This window comes from Pseudochaenichthys georgianus, unplaced genomic scaffold (assembly GCF_902827115.2).
Source record: "Pseudochaenichthys georgianus unplaced genomic scaffold, fPseGeo1.2 scaffold_454_arrow_ctg1, whole genome shotgun sequence".
Classification (NCBI taxonomy): Eukaryota; Metazoa; Chordata; class Actinopteri; order Perciformes; family Channichthyidae; genus Pseudochaenichthys; species Pseudochaenichthys georgianus.
In genome coordinates this window covers 147,444-169,508 of record NW_027263019.1, presented here as the reverse complement: position 1 = coordinate 169,508, position 22,065 = coordinate 147,444, and the positions used below count along the sequence as shown (strand labels likewise).

Sequence of the window (22,065 nt, the reverse complement as noted above, 5' to 3'; positions counted from 1 at the left end):
TTATTGTCTGACAGGTACGTACCTCTCCTCTGTGACAATGTTTAAACTTTAAACTGTCAGCCCCGGACGCGGAGATTCTGAAGATGGACATTAGACATTTCTTTAATAAAAAAGACGGCAATTCTCAAGTGGTGGCTCACACAACAACCCCAGAGCCACCACCTGAGCCAGGTGAACAAGGTATGTACCTGTCAGTAAACTTACAAGTTATGTCAACATGTAAGCAAAGCATAAATTATAGCTACGTTGACGTTACTTTGAATCGCGCGGGTAAGCTAAACCGTTAGCAAGTAGCTATAGCTAGCCAGATATATTAAATAAACACTTTGTCATACAATCTAAATGTTGTGTTTTTTAGCGTTACTTGGTGATTTCAAAGAAAGCTCTCTGGGAAATGTTGACTTACTGTCTGTGTTCGACATGAAGCTAGAAGCTACCTTACAGTAGTAGTTGATCCTGAGTCCTGCCAGTTAAAGTGTTTCATAGTTAGCTTAGCTAAGCATCAACCTAGCACTGAAATATATATGGATGTTATGTGACGGTATTTCTGAGAAAAAGTCAGCTGAAATGGTGGCATAGTTGCCACTGCTTTACGTGTCGACAGCATGTTTGAACGTATTTGCAGCAGTAAATGTGGCTGTCTGGCCACTGACGTTGCCATAACAACACCTGCATTTAAATGTGCAACCTCTTTTTGTGACAGATTTTGCATGAAAATATAATTCTTCTGATTGATATTTCCTATTGATAGCTAGTTTCTATGTGAACATTATGAGATGGACAGCCAGCTAACAAGCTTGTTATACAAATACTTCAGATCAAAGCTAATCCAGTGGGGCTCCTGAAAGGGGCAAGGGACGCTATATGCTCCCAAATATTAAGCCTTGACCCCCATCTTACTGGCATATGATTCGATTGGCTGACGCCTCGCCGAGGCGTCAAAAGTTGAACATTGCTCAACTTTTGCAGCGAGACACGCCAGCTACGCTCCACGTCGCTTCCCACGATGCATTTCGGCTAAAAGTGACGTCACCCCATTCAAAGTGAATGGGGAAGCGTCAACGCACGCCGCTGTGTGGACGGGCCGTAAGGGCACAAGGAGCTGTGCCTCGGAGGACAGCGTTGGTGGCGGCCGCCTTGATGAGTCAAGGCTTGGGCTCGCTAACTCAGCCCCGGGGTTTGCCGAGGTCAAGCTTGTGACATTAAGGCGTGCTGCTGCAACGGCAGGTGCAGGGTCGCCAGCAGCTGCATCGGCTGCAGCACTTTCATCGCTATTTCGTTTGAATAAATCCTTAGACCTTTTGAGCCAATTTCTCATGTCCATTTTGTAAATCAAACAGAAATGGGAGTCGACAGAATGCACAATAAACAATAAACAAATCCAGAATAGGCGGCAGAGTGTGACGCTGTGATGGGTCTAAATGTGGACGAATCACAAATCACAACAGACGCATGAATTTATTTGACGTAGCCTGCGATTTTTTTGTTTTAGTTACTATCTGACATCACATACATCATAGCATAAAAGTTCACAGTTTATTTATAACAAAAAAAAATTAAATAAATATTTTTTAATTTTTATAAATAATACAAATGTATTGGGGAGGGCAAGAATGTCAAATGGCCCTGTTACAAGCTGCCCCAGAGTAGGCCTACTATAGGTTGCCGAACTGAACCGGCCGGAAGTACATTGCGCTAAACGAACATTTTAGAGGGATCTCGCAAAGGGGTTTTGCGAGATCTCGCAAAGGGGTTTTGCGAGATCTCGCAAAGGTTTGCGATATCTCGCAAAACTTTTTTTTTTCTTCTCAATGTCCCCTAGGGGGCTCCATAGTGTTTAGTCTAGAAAAAGGTAAATGTGTGCATTTTATTAAAGTTGTGTATATTTACAGACTGTTGCAAAAACTAAATTCAGGTTTAAAACTAAAAGAGCTTTACAAAAAAGTAACACAATGAAAGATGTTTGGAGTTTTATTTGAGTTATTAATTTAAACTTTTTGTCAAAGAGATGCTGATTTGAAACCATTGTTACATACAGTTACGGCATATCCTGTTTCTGCCGGAGAGAGGGGAGGCCGTCCCGAAGCTTGCTGCTGTATTTACTAGGCTTGTTTGAGACAAGCAAGACCTGCGCAGACCTGCGCAGTTGCGATCAACGTCTTGCTAGTGCGTGCATGATGGTTAGTCATTTTGTCCGACTTGCTCGCCCACATGAGACTTTGAAATCTCGCGGGACAAAGACGCCCGCAGCCTTGAGAGCGAGGCGAGGCGGCGCAGTTGCTCTCCACGAGCTGCGGAAGCGAAATGCTTGATGGGAAACGGCTCGCTGGTATCTCGAGCTGAGCGCTCATTGGTGGTTTTTACCACGCGCTGCTGATGAAGCTCTCCCATTGGCTGGCAAAAGTTTGCTGTTGTTTTGTGTCAGTTTTACGTCGCCACATCCATTCCCATTTTTCATCATTGTTCCACAATGTTTATCATCATGAAATTAATATCTATATATTTTATACTATACTGCTTACCGTTTTCATACTTTATATATCTTAGAATATTCATACACACTGTTCATACTGCTCATAGGCTGATATCTAGTGTATTCATTCATACCCCACTGTTTATTCATCATTCAATTCATTCTATATGTTATTCTGTAGATTGTGTACATTACTTTCCACTTCACTGCTTGTTGCACCTGGTTAGAAACTAAACTGCATTTCGTTGTCTCAGTACCTGTAATATGTGCAATAACAATAAAGTTGAATCTAATCTTGAGCAGGAACAAATGTATTTACTTAGTACATATCTGACATTAACGATTAAACATGTGTGTGCATTCTTTATAAATGCAAACCGAGTCAAGCCGACTCCGGAGATGGCGGTATGCACCTTCAAGCTGTTTGCAATCCGCCAAAAAACCGAGAGAAGAAGAAAAAGATGAAGAAGCCGACTCCGAGCTGTCCGACTTCAGGCGAGCTTTTTGAGACCTCCCCCGGCTGCGATCGGCTACTCTCGTCTACTTTCGAGGCGAGCCGCAACGCGTCTCAAACAAGCCTAGTCCCTCCATTTGACAGGAGGGACCCTCGTTGAGCTGCGAGTGTGGCTACAGACGGAGTTCACTCGATCACGGAGGGGTAGGGTCGGGGAGTGGTTTGGGATTGGGCCTTAGTTTGTCATCGATGACGTCACTGGCCCAAAACGATACAAGCCTCGATACATGCTTACCAAAAAGCTTCGGGGATTACTCGACACACGCTCCGAAGCCTCGGCGCAATACGTAACATCACTAAATGTGTGAGCTCCAGCAGTACTGATCCATCATCTGTGTGTCTGGATAAACCTCCGAATGGACTCTGTGCTCTTTTTTCTGGAGCGTTTACCTCGGACTATAGGAGCTAGCTTAGCATGCTAGCTGGAAACACGTTAGCAACACTAGTCAGATTGAGAGTTTGATGGAAAGAGAAACTGTGTGTTTAACGGAGTGTGCAGGAAAAGGTGATCTAGCAAACATGAGTAGAGTCCAAATGCTGCTGTCGTTGAAGAAGCAGCGACTCGCTGCTGCTGCTGAAGAGATATTTGCTCTGTTTGAAAAAACGATAGCAGAGCTCGAGGAGGAGCTGTCTCTTTCCAAAGAGAAGAATGAGAGACTCCAGAAACTACTGGACGCTGTTTTACAGCCTCGGCTTCGGATACACAGAGCAGGTCTGTTCCCTTTACTCTTAATCAACACTTTAAACCAGGGGTATCCAAACTACGGCCCGGGGGCCAAATGCGGCCCGCTGGCCATTTTGAATCGGCCCTCAGCTAATTAAAAAAGTATGATGAAATATGGCCCAAAAAATGAAAATTGTGCTTTTCTCATATTGTACTTCTTAAATATATATATATATATATATATATATATATATATATATATATATATATATATGTACAAATATATTACACAGTAGTATTCATGTGTTAACAGTGGCGCCTCCAGAAATGTTTCATCGGGGTGGCCAAATGGGGCCACTGAAAATCTTGGGGTGGCCCACCAAGTTCCTTTATTGTAAGGTACAACATGATTACAAAGGTCAAATCACATTAATAAAACTGTACTTTACAAAACAGAGTTCCACATGTACTTTTTAACATGGCCATCTCCTAACACCCAAAATGAATGAATGTTTCTTAAATGATATACCATTTCAGGTAACATATTTTTTATTAAATAGTCGATTAATTATTTTGTCTGCTTGAGAAAAACTATGAAAAATGGCCATCAATTATCTCGAGCCTAAGATGAAGTCATACATATTCCTATCAATAGTCTCAAACCAAGATACATGTTATGTACCTAAATGTAAGAACAAGAGCAACAATCAGTCAGTTGTAGCTCAATACAGTTTTATAAGAATAAGAAAAAATAAGATGGACTTTTATTAATCCCTCGTGGGGAAATTGTTTCTCTGCATTTGACCCATCCTAGTGTTAGGAGCAGTATGCTGCCATTTTGAACGGCGCCCGGGGAGCAGTGTGGGGAACGGTGCCTTGCTCAGGGACACCTCGGTAGCACTTGCCGGGACTTGAACTGGTGACCTTCCAGTCGTCAAGCCAAGTCCCTATCGACTTCGCCACCACCGCCCGCCTGTTGCTGTGTTTTTTGGCAAATGCATCCACAAAATCATCAAGATTTATGGCCCTAGCCCTTCTTGATTCTACACTTAACACCCCCAAATTGCTCAATCGCTCATCAGTCATAGTATTTCTCAAGGCAGTCTTAATTAACTTAAGCACAGAAAAACTGCGCTCACATGATGCAGTGCTCACGGGTAATGCTAGTGCAATTTTGCACAGTTTAAACATTTCATGGAACACCTCCTTATATGGCTCAAGGAAGACTGTGAGCTCTGTCAAACAGTTAGGTGTTTCCAACCCACTAGTTTGCTTCCTTTGAAGAATGCGCGTGAGCTGGGGAATCTCATATTCTAGATCCTCAGTGCTGCAGTTGTATTGTGAGGCAAATTGAAAAACCAAATCTTGAAAGTGCTGCAGCATCCAGGCGCTGTGCTGCTTCAAATGCGAGAAAGCTTTCACATACTGACCCATTGTAATAATACCGAATTACAAAGGACATCTGTTCCTTCTTGCTTATGTCTTTGCTCTCATCAACCAAAATGCTGAAAGCTTCACTTTGTGTAACTTCATTTATAATTGAGCTGCGGACCATTTCAGCCAGGCAATCAATTATTTCGTTTTGTGTGGAATGCCCAAGGTATGTCGCATTTCTTTGACTTGTCATTTTTTTCCTGACTATGGGATTGTGTTTGGCTAGTAAGGCAAGGCAAGTTTATTTATATAGCACTTTTCAACGCAAGGCAATTCAAAGTGCTTTACAAAAAAAAATGAAAGACATTAAGCATTAAAAAAGAAAAGCTAATAAAATTAACATTAAGGAAAAATACATGGATAAAAGTTACAGTGCAGTCTAAAATATGAATAGTTCAATTAAACATTACAAGAAAAAGTACATGGATAAAAGTTACAGTGCAGTTTAAGATATGAATAGTTCAATTAAAAGCAGCGACAAAAAGAAAAGTCTTCCGCCTGGATTTAAAAGTAGTAAGAGTTGCAGCGGACCTGCAGGTTTCTGGGAGTTTGTTCCAGATATTTGGAGCATAATAACTGAACGCTGCTTTACCATGTTTAGTTCTGACTCTGGGGACAGAAAGCTGACCAGTCCCTGAAGACCTGAGAGATCTGGATGGTTCATCATTTAGCAGGAGGTCAGTAATGTATTTTGGGCCTAAACCATTGAGTGCTTTATAAACCAGCAGCAATATTTTGAAATCTATTCTTTGACACACAGGAAGCCAGTGTGAAGACTTCAGAACAGGAGTGATGTGATCCACTTTCTTAGTGTCAGTGAGGACTCGAGCAGCGGCGTTCTGAATCAGCTGCAGCTTTCTAGACACCATTGCAGTAGTCGAGTCTACTGAAGATAAAGGCATGGACAAGTTTTTCCAAAAGTAGTTCCATAATAGAGAGGAAGTTTCCTTTATTCTCACCTTCTGATTGTTTATGTCCTCTTTGCGCAATGTTCTGGGTAGCTGTGAGAAGCAGGGCTTCTCCAACTGTTTTAATATACTCTCTATTTTCCTTGAGTAATTTACTATACTCCGCATTTAAGGAGGCTGAGAGAGAGAAGGTGCTTGCATTTAACTTTTCATATTCTGCCCATGCTAACATTGCATTTGTATGTGCCTCAGATTTGGCATGGCCTACAAGTCCCCCGTCTTTGTAGGTTGCCTTTTTCCAATTTTTGAACCCCTCTGTCGATGTGAATGCCGAATCACCTGAGGAAGGAAGACTGAAGTGCCGGCAGGCATAACAGTAGGCAGAGTCTTTACCTTGAGAGTATTCAAGCCATTTATGAGAATTGAACCAGTCTTTAGAGAAGCACCGTTTTCGATCCCCCTGAAGTGTTCGTGGGAAGAACTTCAGGTGTGGCTGCTTGGGCTGCTCTGCTCTTGACTGGGAGATGTCTGTGAAGAAATAAGAGGCAAAATCAATTATTCCAATCACCCTGTGGGAGGCAGGCCACTTAACAGGCCAGAAGGAGGCGAGATCAGAGTGAGGGATCATTGTCCACAAGTTAATCGATCGCAGATGGCGTCGTGGTCACGGACGAATACATATTTAAAAAAGATTATTTAAAAAAAAAAAAAAAACTAAATGGGTCGCGAAATATACTTGGGCGGCCGTTAATATACCTGGGCGGCCCGCCCAAGTATAGTCTGTGTGTGGGAAACCCTGTGCTACACTTCAAATGTTTACAATCCATCACTAAATTCATGGCAAACCAATTTTAACATCATGCAATAACACAAGACGACATTAGTTGCATTGAACTGATCTTTTTAATAAGCTGTACTTACAATGTAGTGAGAAACATGGGCTTGTGCTTGTACTGAGGGTCTTTGTCATTCTGACAGCGAGGCAAACTGCAGTTATTACACTTGGTGTTTTGAAATATGTGTAACTCTGTTCATATAAAACCCACACTGCTCAAACTTCGTTACTTTTCCTAAAATTGGTATATTTGTTTATTTATTTATTTATTTTGGGGCATGGGGAATGAAGATAAAAAAATATGAGAATTTTATGAGCATGGGATTTTGACCCTTCATATAAACACACGCATAATGCTGTGCTATACTTTGCGGCCACACACCGTTGTCAAGCAATGCTTATTGTTTAGGTCCTTTGAAAAGCAGGCAGTCATATAATTAACTTGGACATAAATGCGAAAGAAGTATAACCGGACGGGAGAGAGAGATCAGAGATCAGATCAGCTGCTGCTGACGGAGAACACGCAGCTCTGATCCGTCACAGCTCCGCCGCTGTAACATATCGTTGAGCCGAGCAAAATACACTAAGAGTTAGACCTAACACACTTAGCTAGTTTATCTACTCTGGAACTAGTTATAAATATATTTATTCTTTACTGTCGGGTCACTTATTACAGGTTCAGCGAGCTGCACGAGACTGACGGGCTTTCAGGAGAGGGAGAGGAAAAGAGAGCACCCCGTTTACTTTTCCCATTTTATTATCCAGAATTACTTTAAACTTTTGAATAAAGTAGTTAATCTACTATTAGTAGTTTGTGTAAATGCATTAATTTTGTTTCTTTCATTAACATAAAATAAATCTCACGTACCCCCTGCAGTACTCCAGTGTACCCCTAGTGGTCCACGTACCCCCATTTGAGAACCACTGATGTAGAGCTGTGTGTCTCCCTCAAACTCAGCAGCTGATCGGATCTCTGATCCCTCTCTCTTGTTCGGTTATATTTCACTAGCGTTTATGTCCATATCGATCAGATCCAGCTCTCCTGATCGGCCTTTATAGAGAGCACCGATCAAACTATTAGTGAGTGAATATCTGCCGTTAATGATCGGCGGCCAATCAATCGGAGCATCCCTATTTATTGCCGCACATTTTGACCAGCAGGTTTTGAATTGACCGTTTTTTTAATAAATTTGACCAGCTAAAAACCGGTAATTACCGGCTAACGGAAACCCTGGTCCCAACCTATCGTCTTTGTATACAGTCGTCTAGCAGCTGAATCCCCTCTCGCAGCTGTGTGTCTGTGTATTCAGCAGGATGTCTGCAGGAGGTACTTAGAGTAAAGTTGTTATATATATATATATATATATATATATATATATATATATATATACACACTAGGGGTGTAACGGTACATGTACCCATACTGAAATTATTCAGTACGGGCCCTTCGGTTCGGTACCGGTGTGTACCGAACGAATATAACGTTAAACGTAAAAAATTGAGAACGTGAACAACTTTTTGGAAGTAATCTCAGGTGCTGCGTCGCAGCATTCAGAGTCATTTGCTCACATTGGGTTCAACGCGTCATAGAGCGTGCAAGTCATTTAATTGGATGAGAGGCATTCTATGAGAGCTGGTCAGAGGGATGCGTTCAAATGTAGTCAGTAATTTGAGGAACTGTCGAAAATTAATGGTGAACGCAGATAAAGTTGAGCTCGAAAATCCTCCAGCATCATTGAAGTCTCCGGTTTGGGAATATTTTGGTTTCGCAGTTACGTACAAGGATGACGGACAAAGACAGGTGGACCGAACCAAAGCTGTTTGTCGGCATTGTTCAACTAAAATTGGTTACGCGGCTGGCAATACATCAAACTGGCACACTCTTGAAAAGGCATCACCCGAACGTGAATATCACAGGTACCAAAAGAAAAAAGACTGAAGTGCAAACCCAACTCCCGCTAGCATTTAAGCCTCCACCACTCGCAAAAAGTTCAGACCGAGCCAAAGCTATTACAAACGCCAAATATCCTTATGTTGCCATGTTAGCAAAGCACTACCTGGCTGTATCTGCTACCTCTGTCCCTAGCGAGAGGGTGTTCTCCACAGCAGGAGACATTGTTAGTGCCAGCAGATCTGCCCTTTCGGCAAGCAATGTGGACAAGTACATCTTTCTTTAAAAAAACATGAAAATACAATGACAAGCAAGTCCTAATGTCAAACTGGCTGCTTATGTGCTAGTATAGTACAGTTCAAATACAGATAATTTCAGTTAATCGAAATGCTGCACCTTAATGTTCATTTTATTATATTTTGTATTTATTTGAGTGAATACATTATTCACAGTTTAATAATAATTAAAAAAATATATATGTTTTGTTTTGTGAAAAAAAATTCTGCTAAACCGAGGTACGTACCGAACCGAAATGTTTGTGAACCGTTACACCCCTAATATACACATATAATGGCACTGTTCTAGTGGTAAAGAACATGTCAAGCTATGTGCTGTATCAGAAACAATGGGCTGCATGTTTTGGGAGTAATATGGTCTGTGTTTACATTAGCAAGCATCGCTAACACTCAGAGCTAACGCTGTACTGGAGAGAATATGTGTAACATAATGTCCTTGCGGTAAACCCTGCGAGAGAGAAACGTTTGAGCTTCATACTGTTTCAGAAATAATGCTTGAAGTGGTTTGGAGCATAATATGGCATTTAATCACAGCAGCGTTTAGCTGAGTTTCTCCCAGTAGAAAACTCTCTTAGCAGGGGAGAGCGGTATGACGCTACAAAGGGGCGTGGCTAGCAGCAGCTGTTCTATTTCAAGCAGAATCAGCCTTTTTGGAACAGGGCTGGAATAGAGGGGTATGAGTAGTATGGCTACAATGGTTAGGTATGGCCCTACAATATATTTTTCAAATATAGCATAATAGGTCTACTTTAAATAAGGTTTAAATGCAGGATTTTTTTATTTGTAATGGATTATTCCCATTCTATAGGCGTAGCGTAGCTGTGAACAATCCCAAATACAAAGCATTAATTAGGGCTGCGAAATGTCTCCCATTTTAATGATGATTAGATTTTTAAATGCGAACACTTAACAGTTTTTTCTGACTGTTTCCTGCAGATGCCCAGCTGCTGGTGGTGGTTAAAGAAGAGCTTCTCCCTGACCAGCAGGAGTGGAGCACCAGTCTGGAACAGGAGGACCCAGAGTCCCCCCCATACATTAAGCAAGAACAGGAGGAACTCATGATCAGTCAGGAGGTAGAGCAGCTTCAGGAGCTGGAGGAGGCTGATATCATCAAGTCCACTTTCACTCCTGACCCTGTGAAGGGTGAAGATGATAAAGAGAAACCTCAGTCCTCACAGCCTAATCAAAGACAAATTGAACACATGGAAACAGAAGCTGATGGAGATGATTGTCGAGGACCAGAACCAACCAGGAACTCAGTTCCAGAAAGCAGTTCACAACCAAAGACTGAGGACAACACTGGAGACTCTTCTGAACCTGACTCTGGAGACTCATCTGAACCTGACACTGAAGACAGTGCTGATTGGAAGGAGACCAGAGAATCTGTGTCAGACTCAACCTCACTGAAAAATAGACAAGAATCTGTCAGTGATTCAAGCCGTAGTGCTGTAAAGAAACAATTTGGCTGCTCTGTGTGTACAAAATATTTTACATATAGAAGCAATGTTCAGCGACACATGAGAGTCCACACAGGAGAAAAATCCTTTAGCTGCTCAGTTTGTACCAAATCTTTTGCAGAGAGTGAAACTTTAAAAAAACACATGAGAATCCACACAGGAGAGAAACCATACAGATGCTCAGTCTGTAAGAAACCTTTTTCACAGAGAGAACATGTAAAGGACCACATGAAAATCCACACAGGAGAGAAACCACACAGCTGCTCAGTCTGTAAGAAAGCTTTTTCACAGAATAGAAATTTAAAGACACACATGATAGTCCACACAGGAGAGAAACCACACATCTGCTCAGTCTGTAAGAAAGCTTTTTCACAGAATAGAAATTTAAAGATACACATGAGAGTCCACACAGGAGAGAAACCACACAGCTGCTCAGTCTGTCAGAAAGCTTTTTCACAGAATAGACATTTAAAGGTACACATGAGAATCCACACAGGAGTGAAACCACACAGCTGCTCAGTCTGTCAAAAAGCTTTTTCACAGAGTGCAGGTTTAAGAAAACACATGAGTCCACACAGGAGAGGAAATATACAGCTGCAATGTTTGTGACAAAAGATTTCAATGTCATAGTGATTTCAAAAGACACAAGTGTGTTGGTCGTCAGTCCTCACAGCTTAATGAAATTCAAACTGAGGATAACAGAGAGGCATAGCCTCCAATCAGCAGCTCAGCTGCACACATGGAAACAGAAGCTGATGGAGAGGACAATGAATACGTTTTATGACAGTTCACATATGAGAAAATTCTGTCTGACTGGATTAAGATTGTTGCACAACATTCATATAAGACTTAAATGAACTCCATCTTTATCAACATAAGTGGAGAATATGTTTAATGTTTTTGTCATACTGATGTTCTGATTTATACGTTAACCACTGACTGTTGATGAACCATTTTATTTTGGATTAAGGCCTCCAAGTTTCCATATAGAGATATAGGATGGTTTGATGTTTTGTTCTTTATTTCTAAATGTTTTGTATCATTGCTATCCTGTTAATGAGTCCTGTTTTACATAAATGTACTTGTTCTCTGATTGTTTTTGCTTCTGTAACTGTAAGGGAATACATTTGCCTATTTTGTATCCTGGATACCCAATGCCGTTACATTTAATACGTTACTCCCTAAGCCTGATTTCACCCACCTGCAACCGATTCACTAATAATCCCAAATGTTCATTTCTTCGACCCCTTGATTCGACTTTCTCGTTTAATAATCGTTTCATCTCCTCAGGAGCAAGTTCCCTGCTGATCACCCACTGCTCATTTAAGGTGGACTGACCTTTACAATGGACCAGCTAATCCTAGTGTCTTAATGCAAACGTTTTGTAAAGTGATGCTGGACCAAAAACGTGTTGTTGGGTCGTGTGCTCTCTGCAGGATGGTGTCTGTACTCAAACATTGTTTATGAAATGAGAGTTTCACTCTGTTTTTGTTGTCCAAACGACGCAAACAGACAGTGATGCAAATTAGTAGCTTTTCGGTGCCTCCCGCTTTTTTAACGCTGATTTGGGTGACTTGTGTAATTCGTGGAGAACCGAAGAGTTTTCGTTTTGGGGGGGGGGGGGAGTCCGACTGACGGAAGGACAACTTCTCACTTCAAAAAAGAAGAAATCTAGATCGCAAAATAATTAAATAACTGAGTGCCTGTTTTTCCTGGCCAAGGACAGGTTCCTTGAACACAACACGAGCGTAACGTGTCTTCACGTGGTTATGTTCCGTCTGAAAGGAGTGTATACTAGAGTGCTGACGGAGAGCACCGGAACGCCGCTCCAGCTCTTCAAATATTGTAGTACCCACAGGGGCGCCGTAAGGGGGTGAAAAGTTAGGACGATTCTAAGGGCCCGTGACTGACAGGGGCCCCAAAATGTTCAGAACATTAAGAAAAAATATGTAAGTAACCTTTCATCAATCCTCAATAATTAACATTAATAGAACGTTATATTGATAAATAACTCACTAAACTTACGATTCATTTAACATATTTTCTTCCAAAAGTTAATTACCCAAAGCCTCTGTACACCCCCTTCTATTTACGTGTAATGGTTTGGTCCTGCCTCCAAACGAGGTGCGGCACCGGCACTTGCAGAGAGTGAAAGCATGTGAGGAGGGATGCTAGTACTTAGCATACATACTGTGTTGTACCATGTTTCAACGACCAACAAAGTCAGGCTCTAAGAAAAGAAGAGAAAGGAGAGAAAGACAAGAGAGAGGGACTAAAGGGCGACAGTATGTCACCCAGTTTTTCACAAGAAAAGGTGGGTGTGGTCCATGAGTGGTGGAAATTAGTCTGTTAGCTAATGTTTTTTTGTTTACTAAGCTGACATTAAGTACTGTTAATATCTGTACAGCAAATTCACTGCTCTTCACTGCTCTTTTAGCTGACATTTAAAGGTATGGTAGGTAATTCACTTCAGCCGCAATTTTTGTTATATTCCATGGAATGCTCTTAACATCCCGATAGCAATGAATATATTAAATGCTTTGACAATAAATACATACAAAAAATTCATCTGTGGAAGCTGTGGCGCTGTAAAAAGCACGACCAATCATCTGAGCCAGCCCAGCTAAAGTAACTGGATGGCCTACCTGCCTGTCAGCCTTACATCTGTGCACAAACTTATCTCGTGCCCTCATGTGTGCGTTTGTGTGTGTTGGAGGAGGGGCTCTGTAAGGAACTCTGAAGGAAGGGGCAGATTTTTTTCAAATTCTAGCGCACTCGAGCTGGTTTCTCCATTCTTACCTACCTACCTACCTACCTTTAATAAATGCAGGCACATTTTTAGCGCCCATTCATACTAAATCAGTTGTCCCTCCCCCTGGTGCCAGGTCCAAGAGATCCATCTTTAGGCTCAGCAGCCCTGTACCCCCATAAGGCTGAACCTGAACCAGCTTTTCTCCTAACTGAAGGAGGTGAGCAGCATTGTGTTGAATGCCACTTAACATATCTGAAGGGAGACTGGAATACAATATATATATATAGATATATATATCTATATATATATATAACAAAAAGCTAACATCTAATTTAAATTATACATTTCAAACATAGCCAATGATCTATATAAAACAAAAAACTGCTTTTAGTCTATTTAGGATGATGGACAGTTTGAAGCATTGAGTGATCAGTCTGTAAACAAAATGTTAATCACCGACATTTTGGTTATGATATTAATACTAATGTTATTATATTAAAGCAGGGGTGGGGAACCTCCGGCCCCCGGGCCGTATACGGACCGCTAGACCATTTGGTACGGCCCTCGAGGTAATTTATAAACGAAGTGGCCTGTGCCTGGTGGTGGGGCCCAATGTGATATATTTTCATGGGGCCCAAAATCCCTGGCGGCGCCCCTGAGTACTGTAGGGAAATATTTGTATGTATTCATGCAAACTGTGAAGAAGCTTGAAAATGATTTGAGTAAGCAAACTGTGAAGGGTTTTATTGCTGTGGGGGAGCTGGAACAAGACCCCACGGTGGTCTCTGGAATGGGATGGGGGGATGTGTGGAGGCTGCAGAGGCTGCAGAAATAGGAGACAGTGAGGGGCAGAGGTGTTTGTTTGAGATGATTGGACCAGTTGTCCTTAAACTCCACCCCCTCCTGTATCATTTTGGTATGAAAGCCTAGCCGGCTTGCTGTTCTCTCTCTCTCTTCACCAGTCGCTGGGACAGGAGGTCTGGCGGCCTGTGGGCAGGAGCCAGGAGTAGGCCAAACTCCTGACATTTACACATATGATACGATATGGTTGTGTATGGTAATGTATTTGATTGTATTGCATTGTATATTACCATTAAAGTGGATTACTGTTAAACGATTCTGGGTTTCCTTCCTGTAAGATAACGGCTTGTAGGGACGCGAGGAGATTTGGAAATGCGGCCTAATTAACATTTATATCTCCTAACAGTACCCATAAGGAGCCGTACACATGCCGCAGTGTTTGCGTGGCTGTGTCTTTAGTTGTAAGCACAGTGGCGATCTGTTGTTATTAGCATCTGGTTAGCTAGCTATGCTAACGAATTTAAAGAGCTTTTCTACAACCAGGTGGAAGAGAACTCTCTCCTGAGAGGCTCAAATAACCTCAGCTCAGTGAGGTTAAGGCACACCTTGATATGATTATTATAGTTATTAATGAGACATTAGAGACTAAATGAAAAACAGGTATAAAATACTATATGACAGTAACAAAAAGGTTGTTAAAAATAACAAGAATAGAGTTTAAAAGGGGAGTCATTTGTAAAATATCCAAAAAGAAAAATCTGCTTACAGTTCTGTTTCATATGGGTGTTGAGAGATGTATCCATAGATCTCCTCATGTTGCTCTCAAAGTGCAACAGATTGATGCTTTTAACTTTAAATAAAAAAAGTCTTCCCGGGGGAGCATGCCCTCGGATACCCCTAGAGGAGGTTAGGTCCCCCCCACTTAAATCATGTTCACATGGATAGGATACTAAATACATTTGCACACATCTTGTGTCCATGTTTTTCTGTTTTGGTGGTCATGCCACAACCGTGGCATGCATGCATGCGCAAGTCATGGTAAGATATCTGGATTAATAGGTTGCTTTTTCTTTGTACAACATGAAAGAAAGGCCAAATGAATGGGCTGTGATTTTAGTTTTTTTAAGCAGAGGTTGAGTTCAATAATTTGTACGGCCCTCGGTGGATGTTGTAAACATTGAAAGGAAAAAGGTTCCCCACCCCTGCTGTAAATAATAATAAAAACCCTTGATTTATAACTTAACATCTCTGTCTCCTATTGATCTGAGTATATTATAAAGAATAGCCAGTTAATTGAAGCATTATAGCACAGGCTTTTGTCAGATGGTATATTACGCTGTTTTTTTTCTGCTTGGAATAGCTCTCTTTTTTCACCATACCTGTGTTTGCATTACTGAACAGAGCGATACGTCTTCTTTCCAGCAGATGTCATCCACATATTTATGATTCAAAACAGCAATGTGTAAGATATGGCTTGGCATTGACTATTTCAACAGAATGTGAAGAGGTTACAGTCTTGAGGCCATGTCCAATATGTTTATGTTATGTGTAATTAAATCTACTGAAATGAGCATTCAATGACTACATTATTCTTAATTACTGTCATCACATCATGGGTTTGCATTGCAATATGAGAATGCAAAAAACCCAACTTTATTTCTTTTAAAGGGTACCTATCATGCAAAATGCACTTGTGTACGTCTTTTATACATGAATATGTGTCCCCGGTGTGTCAGGGAACTCACCAAGTATCAGTAAACACAACCCTCTCTCTTTTTCTCCATACCCAAATCTCTAAAAACTGGGCTGCAACGGAGCTGATTATTATTTGAATTATTCTGATGTCAGAAAAGGGGTGCTCTGCCTATATGGGCAACTCTCCACCTATCAGGGGAATGAGAGACCGTTCGAAAGCGCTGGTGACGCTGTAGTACATATGCCAGACCTGTAAGTGGCACTGTAGTCTGCTACAAAAGCAGAATCGGCCCTTGCAAAAATAGGGCTGGAAAAGAACAAATAGAGCGAAATGAGGCATGGGTAAAATGCATGATCTGTTTTATATAGGTATGGCCCTACAATATATGTTTCAAATATAGCATGATAGGTCCACTTTAAGTTGCGGGTTGTTCATTGTTTAGAAGTCTACTGTGTTTCATCTAAGCTTCCACTCCGTGCTCCGATAATGCTGAAAGTATCTGTTGTATGCTTTACCTGCTCCAGTAACAAAAGTGTAATTCACTGGACAGAGACAAGAGATAGTGGATGGATCCAGAAAAGGACCAGAAGATAGTCCGTATAGAGCCTTCAGGTTCTGAAAATGAAATACCCATAAAAATAATTCAGAAAAGAAAAGGGACTCACTTAAAGGTGGGGTAGGTAAGTTTGAGAAACCGGCTCGAGATCGCTAGAATTTGAAAATACACAACCGGAGAAAATCTGCCACTTCCTTATAGAGCTCCTCCTCCAACACACACGAACGCGCACATGACCAATGAGGGCACAAGATAAGTTTGTGCCCCGATGGAAGGCTGACAGGCAGGTAGGCCATCCAGTTATTTTAGCCGGGCCGGCTAAAATAATTGGTCGTGCTTTTTACAGTATTACCGCTTCCACAGATGACATTTTTTTATGGATTTTTTGTCAAAGCACTTAAGATATTCATTGCTATCGGGATGTTAAGAGCATTCCATGGAATATAACAAAAAGTGTATCTCGAGCCGGTTTCTCAAACTTACCTACCCAACTTTTAAGGAAAAAGGTTCTGAACCAGTGATAGTTCTTCATTTGCACATAAACATGGTCAAATATTTAAAGTTGTGACCAGATGGTGTCGCCTTCTGCACACATTTAACGCTTTGAATTTTATTGATTTAGTTCGCCTTTTATACCACACTGCAAGTCTGACATTTATTAAGAGATGACTGGAAGTTACAATGCAGATTTAAACGCTTATAAACACAGCTCAAGTCTTTCACAGCCATAAATATTTCTCTGTGTCACCTTGTTTATTATCTTTAGTGGCAGTAATCCCTATGGGTGTTGTACCACCATCAAATCTATGGCTGAAGTCGAATTTAGCTTAGGAATCTTCCTAACGGAGTGAAATGACCCGTAAGTCCCTCAGTGGCAGCCATGCCGTTCGAATTCTCTAGAATGATAGGAAAGGAGGTTTCAAACTTCCTTTATAACCTCCTTTAGCTTAGGAGCCAATGGACCTCCCTAACCGAAAGGAGAGGAGAAAATGCAGCCCCACAATGCCTTGCAGCCGCAGCATTTGCGTCAAACAACAGTCGGCCATTCACGGAAACAAATGATTATGACGGAGAAATTATATCATGAAAGTTACGGTGCTTATTAAGCATTTTAAAACGTATGTGCTAAGTTGCCAAAGTGCTTTGTTTTGAACGTTCATCAGTATTATAATCAAAAAGAGAAATATGAATGTTAGTCTTTACTGAAATTATCAAATTAAGTCAACATTTCACTGAGCTGTGTGGGGTTTGTTCAACTTTTAAAAGATGTTTGAATGGTGATGTACACAGTGATAGGTGTTAAGGACTAACGTTTATAATAAATACATTTGTATTGATTTTAAGATATTTTCATAGTTCATACAATCATACGTATTGGGATCATGTGTATTAATGTGGACCGGAGGGAGAGGATGACGATCATAAGTTTCACTTTAATTTTTTATTTAAATTCCAACTTTGGTCATGAAGAATATGTTTCAATGTTGTCCACATTCATAAAGCATAAAACAGCATCAGAGCACGGTGCAGAGTCTCTAGATGAGTCCGTCGTTCTTATTAAACATCCATGTTGTAGTCCACTGTATAGAAAACTGTAGTTTCCATAGTTTCCCCACAGCAGAAGACGCACAAAATGATGTCCGCTGGCGCATCATAAACATATTGGATAGTGAAAGTGCATTCGGATTCTCTAAAGTACCGCAGGCTCTTCTCCTAAGTCCTTTTAAATTCTCCTATCCACTATCCCTTAACCCTGTGACGTTTCACTCAGAGGTCAAGGAATAGGAGATAGGGTTAGAACTTAGGAGCTGATTTTTAAACTATCCAACCGCAACCTATCAATACATATTTGGAACAAGGACTGAATATAATGGGTTGATTGTCAGACAAATGATTGTATACATATTTTCCACGCTCACAACAACGTCATACAGACATAAATAAAGCAGCGACTGTATTCACCATGACATAGACAGTCTGTGGTTTGTACATGTTTAACTTTTGTCCAGTTTCTGAACAGATATGAGGAGCTCTGAGTGTGTGCTAACGGCTGATGGTTGGGACATATTTCGCTGTCGGGTGTTGACCAATCACGAAGCGTCATTTCTTGACTGGCAGCAAAAACAACCAATCACAGCAGTGCTTCTCTGGCTGGCTCTGTCCAATCACAAACAAGAAGTGTTCTCCCTAAAGGAATACCCTTTCCGTCCAATGTGAAATGCTGTGGTGTTTTCTGAAATGCTGTGTTGTTTTCTGAAATGCTGTTGTGTTTTTTGAAATGCTGTGGAGTTTTCTGAAATACTGCAGCGTTTTCTGAGGCTTAATATATCTATCTGTAGATAGATACCCCCAAAGCTTTTTTCTTATTTGAAAGAAGACCTTAACCTGAAGTATTCTTAAATGTGTTAATAAAGGTTAATTAGTTTGTCTGTTTTGCACATCCTAATATTAATATATTTGTACATCCAGCACTAAACTGTATTATTGTAGAGATCACTTACAGTATCTTCTTCATTTTTTATATTCTATATTTCTATCATTGACCTTCTACTTTCCCCCTTTGAAACTATGTACTCTTAATATTTGTTTCATCAAATAACATTATTCAACAAAAATAATTCAATAACATGCTTTAACCACTAGGCGGTGCACACAGGTGCACACAGCATACTAATAATAACTTTGTATTATTAGTGTAGGACACTTATGTATGTATAACATCGGAAGATGTGTAGTTTACTAGTTTTATTCATGTTTTTGTGTGCACCATTATGGTGTAAATATAACCTATCTACCAATTGGATCAAATATAAAAGTCAGCCGAATTACTATTGATACTGCAAGGAGACGTATTTTGTGAAAAGAAATGCAAGGTGTTGTTTAATTGTTGATATATTTATGATTCATGTCACATATTCAGTTTTGGCGGCAGTTCTCCTGTTTGTCCAGAAGTCTTCTCCTCAGGGCTCTATAAATAAAGAACTACAGCAGATGTGTAATATTTAATGCAGCCGAACCGTGTATTACAATGCAGTTATGTGATGACTTCCAAAGAGAAAAGCAAGAACACTCGGAATAAAGTATTATTTTTTTTATTTTTTTCGGATATCCATCATATCCCAACATGCATTGCGGCTAAAACATTCAATCAACGAGCTTCAAGCAGAGTATCTTGGGTAATCTGTTCAGTGGGTGGTTTGTGGTGTGTATCGCTCGAAATGTCCCTTATAGGCCTGCGTCTGCTTCCGGTGACTTTATTTATGGCTAAAAAGCATGCTAAAAAGCCCAAGATTATAGAATTAAACGAATAAATAAAAACAAGGATAATTGTGTGTTATTGTTGAGTAAATAACAGTGTGTTATTTAGAAAAGAACAACAAATTAGAAGGAAAGAAAGATTTAAAAAATACAGATTTCAGTATTTTGAGGCTCTGAGCCCCATTTATTTTCCTCACTTATGGCAAAAAAAGTCCCACATTGTACAATTTAAAATAAAAACAAATAAATAAAAAGATAAAACACTGGTATGTAATTTACTAATTTACAACGCTGTCATTTGAATGGCGATCAAGACTGAAGCCACAGAGATCTTCTTTTACTATCCTTTGTTCTTAGAGGAAGTACAGAAACACAACTCTGGATTTGTTTCAATGTTTGAGGTGCAATAAACGACACAGCAGCATTTTGGCATGATAACATTATTATGTTCTGCCTCGCTCATGAGAGTAACAGCTGGCGAAATTACAGCCTCGCCTACTGATTTCAAATGTGTGCTCTAAAATGATATTTATAAATGACTAATTATCATTATCATAAGCAAGACAATAAATGGCAAAGATATGTAGAAAATAAACGTATTTGAGATAAGTTCATAACGAACGTAACGTGGGAGAAAATACGTTTCTAGCTAAACGTAATTGAGAATGCAGTTTAGTTCTGTGGGAACGTAATTTTTAGGAGACAGGGTTGGATTTCCACCAATGCTGTCCATCTGGTAAGTTTCATATTGTCTAATAAGTATACTATCTCAAGTATGTTGATTTGGATGATTTTAATTGTTGTCTTAGAACCACAATAGTGCTATTTCAAATCATGTCCTGATAATATGACACAGTGTTTTACTTACTTTATGTTCTTCTTAGGATATTAAACAAGCCATAAAAGATCGGTGCAACAAGACCACAGCAGCGAAGTACACCAACGATCTGATGCATGGTCTGTGCACCACATCGTTTGGCTGCTCACAGCGTGAATGGGCTTGGGGCATCAAGCAGGGGGGAGACACGACCATCTCTTCCTTCTGCTGAACTCAAAAAGATTGTTTGTAAGTAATAGTGTGGCCACGAGCTGTTTTGTGCCATCGTGTTATTTCTTTTATATTATAATGAAGCGTGAGCTGTGTGCTCGAGTCTTCCTGTCTGTCGGCTGAACTCTGCTGCTCTGCGATGAGGGTCTAACTTCAGCAGCTACATTACTACCTACGGTGCGTTCGCTAATAGTAACTGTGCGGTCCGGAGTCACTGTGGCACAGACTGGACCACTGGTGAACAGCTGTTAGAACGGGCCGTTCAGGTGTTCAGAGCAGAGCTCATTGTCGGAGCGGCAGAGCGTGATGTGAGCTGAAAAATGTTTCTGTCGCAATATTATTTAAGGAATTGTTGAGCTAGCTAACTATTGTCACATTGTCACTATCTGCTAACGTTAGTACTCAGATCGTGTGCTTGAGTAAAAGTAGAAGTAGGGCCTACTCAGATCTTGTGCTTGATTAAAATTAGAAGTAGGCCTACTCAGATCTTGTACTAGAGTAAAAGTAGAAGTAGCCTACTCAAATCTTGTAGTAAAAGTAGAAGTACTCAGATCTTATACTTGAGTAAAAGTAGAAGTACTCAGGTCTTGTACTTGAGTAAAAGTAGAAGTACACAGATCTTATAGGCTACTTGAGTAAAAGTAGAAGTACCAGAGTGTATGAATACTCTGTTACGGTATGTCCTGCATTCAAAATGTAAATGTAGAAAAGTAATATCATCAAGATATAGTTAAAGTAAGGACTAAAGACCATTTAGTCCAGTGCTTATGAGAGTGCTCTCATACTTGTTTGATTCTAAAATTGTATATATTGTGTGTATATGTCCGCATCTGTAGCCTGTTATTGTCTCATTATACCGCACTGTGAATGAATTAAAAGTATATAAGTCGTCATGAACACATCTGTCCATCAGGCAGAGTGCTGCTGTGCCTCCTGTCATCATTAATGGATGTCTCTTTAAAGTGACCGCTCAGAGGAGAGGAGTTCTCATTTCTCTAACCGCCTGCTGCTTCCCCTCCTCTCTCCTCGGTTCCCCTCCTCGACTCCTCCTCCGCTCGCATCTCCTGTGAGCGGGACAAGTCACGAGGATAGGAGTCGAGGAGGGGAAATTAGAGAATTGAGAAGCCTTTCCTCTCATAGAACTTAATCATAGCCTGTTAAGACTTCACAGAGGCGGTATAGATCTTCAGTTCTGCTGGATGCCTGCACATGAGGGGGAAAATGGAACGAGTGTGCTGATAAATTAGCAAAAATTACACTACAAAAGGAAATAACATTACCAGTTCAACTTGGAAAAGGAGAAGGAAAAGCAGTAATTAAGAAAAAAGGGATGGAGATCTGGCAGAAAAGGTGGGAGGAAAACCAGAAAGGCAAAGAGTATCACAAAGTTCAAAAGACAATTATAATTAATATTTATAAAGAAAGAAACAGAAGGGAGGAAATCATGATAGCTAGACTCAGAATAAATCACATTGAATGGTA

General features: G+C 40.6%; 1 pseudogene; it reads left to right on the top strand.

The window, feature by feature from the left end:
• The first annotated feature begins 3,197 nt into the window (after positions 1 to 3,197).
• LOC139433441 (zinc finger protein ZFP2-like) lies at positions 3,198 to 11,525 on the top strand (annotated as a pseudogene).
• Positions 11,526 to 22,065: the final 10,540 nt, after the last annotated feature.